This window comes from Sinohyriopsis cumingii, chromosome 5, assembly GCF_028554795.1.
Source record: "Sinohyriopsis cumingii isolate HCF-2022 chromosome 5, ASM2855479v2, whole genome shotgun sequence".
NCBI classification, from domain to species: domain Eukaryota; kingdom Metazoa; phylum Mollusca; class Bivalvia; order Unionida; family Unionidae; genus Sinohyriopsis; species Sinohyriopsis cumingii.
The window spans coordinates 20,705,740-20,712,060 of record NC_142965.1 but is presented as its reverse complement, the minus strand read 5'-3'; the positions used below and the strand labels follow the sequence as shown (position 1 = coordinate 20,712,060).

At 35.3% G+C, this 6,321-nt stretch overlaps 1 long non-coding RNA gene across 1 annotated transcript; it reads right to left on the bottom strand.

Annotated features, from left to right (window-relative positions):
• Positions 1 to 240: 240 nt before the first annotated feature.
• On the bottom strand, positions 241 to 6,112 carry LOC149798753 (uncharacterized). Its single transcript, XR_016420846.1, has 3 exons — positions 5,991 to 6,112; positions 5,442 to 5,523; positions 241 to 3,117 (listed from the first exon to the last, which is right to left on the bottom strand). It is a non-coding gene; the product is annotated as an uncharacterized LOC149798753 (long non-coding RNA).
• Positions 6,113 to 6,321: the final 209 nt, after the last annotated feature.

The following is a 6,321-nucleotide window of genomic DNA, read 5'->3' as shown; positions in this document are numbered from 1 at the left end:
TTAGGGTAAGTAGCAGCCTTCCCCTTATAGTCGGAATTTGATAGGTGACCTCCATTTTATTGTCAATAAACATGCATTGCCTTGCATTACATGAATCTTATATGATCTTATGGGGAGTCTCATTAGTTATACCCGAGGACACAATTTAAGAGATTCAGAACAAAGTGGTACAGGAAAGTGAAAAGAGAGAACTAGGCATCGCCTCTTTGAAAACAGAATGTATGATCATAACAAAGACAATTGTCATAACTTAAGCAATTAGTATTATCAACGAAATTATCAAGCAAATAGAAAAGTTCAACTATCTAAGAAGCTGGAACATCAGATGAAAGATTTTATCATAAAAGTAAGTGAAGAATTGAGACAGCAAAGAATGAGTTTTAGAAAATGAAGAAAACATTGACCAGTAGGAAGCTAACAATACAACAATAATGAGTGTTTTGTACTTTTGACAGTAGGAAGCTAACAATACAACAATAATGGGTGTTTTGTACTTTTGACAGTAGGAAGCTAACAATACAACAATAATTGGTGTTTTGTACTTTTGACAGTAGGAAGCTAACAATACAACAATAATGGGTGCTTTGTACTTTAGAGCTTAGCTTACAGATCTGATTACTGGACAATCTCATAAACGATTGAAAAATATATCGAAGTAGCGGAAATGTGGTTCCTGACAAGAATGTTTAAGACTTCTTGGACCAACTATATGTAAAATGAAGGGGTGCTTCCGACAGCTTATACAAACGGAGCACTTTTGCACAATATCTTGGAAAGGCAGCGGTAGTTCTTGGGGTTCATTCTGAGAAATGAAGAACTCGAGAACATGATCATTACCAAATAGTGGTATTCAAGTGCTGGTTAATTTTAGTTCGTTCAGGTTTGTCTCCCGTTGTCAATGTTGGTCCAAATTTGTCTTTGTGGTTATTATGTTTAGTGTAGTATGTTCATTTTCTAACATATATGGCTAACCTTTGTTGTGAACATCTTCGCCAGTCTCCAAACAAACATTAATTCCACTGACAATTTACTTGTCCATGTGCAAATCACAATTGGACCCCATCATACTTTTGAGTCTTACTATGGTGTTGTTAAGTGTCTTTTTAACACTCGTGTGTTACCCTTGTGAACTTGCGACCAATTTTTTCCCCCATCTTTGCGTAAGACCAATGGGTCTTAAAGGGTATAAATAACAGCAGAAGAGCCGTGTTGTGGCAGACGCTTTATGACACGCACTGTATACACTTGACGTAGAAAAGCAAATACGACTGAGGTATGCTTGCTGTGGATATTCCAATATGGTGCAACGAAATAAAGCATTCCACACTAGAAAATATTCCAATTGATATAAAATAAACGTGCTATATATTCTTCGATGTTGGAGACTTATGTAAGCAAAGAAAAAATCGGTGTTATTTAATAAGGAAAAAAACAATATAAAATATTTACATTTTTCTGATCCATTTCATAACAAGAAAATTTAGAATAGAATGTTAAAGAAAGACTATTTTATTCTTGATTCATTCTTGCACTGAGCACAGTTCATTTTTAATATTGCTATGGTTTATTAAATTGTTCAAACTTTAATCGATCTCTTGTTTATTTGATTAAAAATTGAGAAGACCCATGTAATTACATTGAAATCAGAGCAGAAAAATAACAGTTGAATGAGGCTATTGCCATGACTTTGATGATGATGACGATCATGATGATGTGATGTGATGTGATTTGGACTTTTAACGTAGCTTTTACAATTTTTCAGTCATATTGCTACGATGTCTGCAGTGTGGCAGTTTATAGTGATGTCTATCACTGGGGCATCATGCCGCAGACATGTAGCATGATCTCCCACCCAGTCATGTTATTCTGACACCAGGCCTACCAGTCCTAACACTATCCTCTTAATACTGAGCGCCAAGCGAGGCAGCTGTTAGTACCATTTTTGTAAGTCTTTGGTATGACTCGGTCGGGGACAACGTTCCCTCTAAGCGAATGGTAGATGTGCGCGCTATGCGCGCTGCATTGTGCAAGCATTAAGATGATTTTATCATTAATGTTGGATTGAATATTTGGTTATTTTGATCTGCTGCGCGGAGAACAATTCAGATGCGCGGGGACATCTAAGAAGCTGCGCGACCGCGCGCGCGCGCAGCTTAGAGGGAACGTTGCTCGGGGATCGAACCCACGACCTCCCGCATCCGAGGCGGATGCTCTAACCACTAGGCCACCGGGGCGGTCGATCATAATGAAGATAGATGCATTGGTGATGATGATTATGATGACGATGACTATGATAATGAAAAAATGAACTTTAAATCCAACAAGGAAATTAAAAATGGTAATTCCAAATGCGTATACTTATGTTGTCTTGCATATAAGACTTCTTACATTTTGTGCTTGCTTTGCTCCCAACCTATATAACGTATACATAAATTTACAAAGCAGAGGTACAAAAGAAGCTGATAAGTTTTCATCGGCACTGAATATACATCCATTGTCACTCACGCGAGATCTGGGAAGATAAAATGATCATATAAGTCTCGTTTCATTATACTCATAGAAAACCCTCATATAAACGATATGCAGACATATCATAACGATGATCAATAGCGACACTACCCAATAAGTCCATCTCGTTTGCCGTTCCCTCACACCAGCCGCCCTTAGCAGCGAGACTGTTTGAGTTTCTTGTTCTATCATAGCATACTCAAGTGCTTTTTGTGCGACATTTGAGGATGGATTCCACTTGCCAGTAGCTTTCAAGTGATCTATAACTTTCTCTACAGTAGCTGTTGAAACGCCAGTCCCTATGAAATGGAGGACGTCTTTCATTTTCAGCTTCACACCTTCGTTAACCAAGAGATCACGCATCCGATTTTTACCATTTTTAAAAGCATATTTTAATGCATCGATTGCATCATCGCATGAAGGGTCCCATAAGCCATTGTATCGCAGAGTTCTAATTGCCGTATTAAGATTTTCTGACTCGTCTTTCTCTGTTTTCACAATTCGTGGAAGATCCTCCATTGTCGTCGTTTTAATTGCTGCATGTACACTGCGTTAAACTATTGTTTTTAAATTTGTCACTTGTTCTTCGCACTTCACCTCCAAGGAACACTGTAAACGAAATTTGGTTTTACGATTATCGTGTTTTTACAGGGGGGGGGAGTCTAAATGATTGGTATATATACATGTACGTAATCATTAGATATATTTCTTATTAACTGGTATATAAACATTTGTGCAATTACACACACACACACACACACACAGGGGATATATAAATATATATGGATATATTTATTTCCAAGATTAAACTAATTATTGTTGGCATCAATAAAATACATACTAGCTGATAGAATGACACACAAGGGGTCATCCGAGTGCATCACTCAACACCTGTGTGAGTTTAGCTTGACGTCCTTTTGTTTCCCCTATTTCTGACTCGAATTTTGACGTTCATTTTTTTCCCTATTTCTGACTCGAATGTAGACGTTCATTTGTTTCCCCTATTTCTGACTCGAATGTTGACGTCCATTTGTTTCCCCTATTTCTGACTCGAATGTTGCCGTTCATTTGTTTCCCCAATTTCTGGCTCGAATGTTGACGTCCATTTGTTTCCCTTATTTCTGACTTGAATGCCTGGATATCGGGCTCAAGGTTCAACAACTATCGAATTTTTTTCCTTGACATTCAGCCCTAATCTTTGATTAAATATCAGTCGTAGCGTCTTATATCCAACTTACAGGAGTATTGTGTTATCTGTGAGGAAAAATGGAACATTTCCTCCTAATTTGGGAATTTCTTAGATAGTGTTTCAATAATCGTGGGATTGACAGACGTGTGGATTTAAAACTTTGGTGATATTTGACATTCGGCCTCGGACTCGTTAACAACATAATGTCAAATCTGAATTTAAGGAGAAATTTTTGGTAAGTTAGTGAAAGCAATGTCTGGAACTTATCACATGACTACACTCCATTGGCATCATGACGGCAAATGCATAGGCCTAATGTTGATTGTTCTTCAGAGTCATTTGGCAAAGTATGCCGCTGTATGACGTCATTATTTCTGTCATAGTACATATAAGCATACATTTGTATTCACTCTGACTGAAGTTATATAAAGTTGAATACTTTAGATTCCTTCCATGACTTTTAAAGATAGAACTTACTCGGCGCCTTTATACTATTTATTTATTATTCTCTTTATAACGAATTGCATATTTGATACAAAATATTTTTCTTATATCAAAAATATATTTCCAATATCCAGTATTCGAGTTATGATATCTAATATTTGAATTTATGATTTTTTTAAAAATAAAATTTTGAGAATTTAACAAAAAATCGAATGTTTCGTGTCAAATACTATTCGTGATTTTGGACATCAAATATTTTATTTTCGATGTGAAATATTTAATTTTTGTTTATTAAATTCACCACATCATTTTATGGCAATAATACTGAAATTTTACACCCATATCAGTGACCGCTCTCCTTCAATGAAACAACATCATGAGAGCCCTGCACTGACGTAAATCTGATACAAAGGGAATAAATCTGATACAAAGGGAATGGAGTCATTGCGGAAGGGATATGTAGTGAGAGGTAGGAGTTGGTAAGGTTGTATACATTACGGAATAGACAACGGAGGAAACTTGCCATTTTCGTATTCCATAGTATGTACGTAAAACGTAGGGCCAAAAAACATTTTAAAAATATTTTACCATATTAAATTTCCTGAAGGAAGGACACAAACTCATATATTTTCTCAAAATTGTTCAGTTTTAACGTGTTTACTAAATTATTTTTGTCAGAAAAAAGTAAATCTCAAAATGCTTTTATAATCGACCAATCATATCAGCTGTAGGCGGAGCCTATGTGAAGGTTTGCTTAAATCTACCTATGGTACGTCAACTTTCCTTGTACACACAAGATACAAGACAGAAGACATTTTATTTAACGTCGGTAGTCTGGGTAACATAAAAGCAGGTGCGAGTTGTTTTATCGACATGTTATACATTTCGCTTTCAACAGACAGGTACACCGATAGCACATATTTACAAGGGAAATATATATATATATATATATATATATATATATATATATATATATATATATATATATATATATATATATATATATATATATATATATATATATATATATATATATAAGAAACATTGCAGTTCAAACAGTAACCGCAGTTTAAGATCAATGACTTTATCCTGGAATGGTAAATGAATATTTTAATCAATATTATCAATATCATCAAGCTGCGTGTGACAATCAAGGAAATTAAATGTTACCGTTCCGCTCTTTAGTTTCGTACATACTTTGTATATCATAGTTATTGCTAAAATAACTTTTAATTCCCTTTATTTTAATGTAGGATTGATGTGTGTAATTTGGGTTATAAAGTATACAGAATGGCCTTACTGCAGATGTGTATCTCTCAAATACTGCTAGCTCCGCTTGGTCACTTTCACTTCCTGTTCTTCAAAGGGGAATTGTATAAAAACTACACAAACAAAAAAGAAAAGACGATAACTTTTTCCATTTTATATATTTTAAAACCAGATTATTGCATTCTAAGAACCTGGTATTGTCTATTTTTTTGTAAAATGTATTTTCCCTATTTTGATGACTACTAAAGACATGGTACTTACGACGAGTTCGGGCTCTTATTTGGAACACATTGGAGCAGCCATTTGGATTAGTTGTCTGCTTTAGACAATGCTGTTTCCCTAGTTACTACAAGCGATGAAATGCCAGTACTTGAAAATAAATATAGGTCTGTCAACATTCTCCGCAATTTGCATATACTAAGAGAAATAACTTAAGCACATACCGGTTCCTTTCTCAGTAGTACATAATAATCTTAGAGCGGCACGATTGCAAGTTTCATATATGGAAATAATGACCGGATATTCATGTTTATAAGACCTTTGTACACTAAAGTTTCACAATCATTATTAGGTTATTTACCTCTGTTCGTGGTGTTTGAGTTTTCTTTCGATCACTACAGTAGCAGTCTTGCAGGAACAGGTACTGACTTTTGATTCGCAGCCTATCGCTAATAACATGTCGACAGTTGTCGCTTAGAGAGTCAATGTACATATCTATTGCTCTGTACAATTTTAACATATTGAATGTAGCTAGTTTTTGGCATTGAAAATATTTGAAGCGTAACATAATTCTTTTGTTATCTGCTTGTCATACCTTAACTGAGTTTTACAGGTGGAAGTCTGCCAATCATTAACAACAATTTACAGGTAGCTTTGGATATCTGCCAGTACGTAATGTTTTCTTGGGTAAT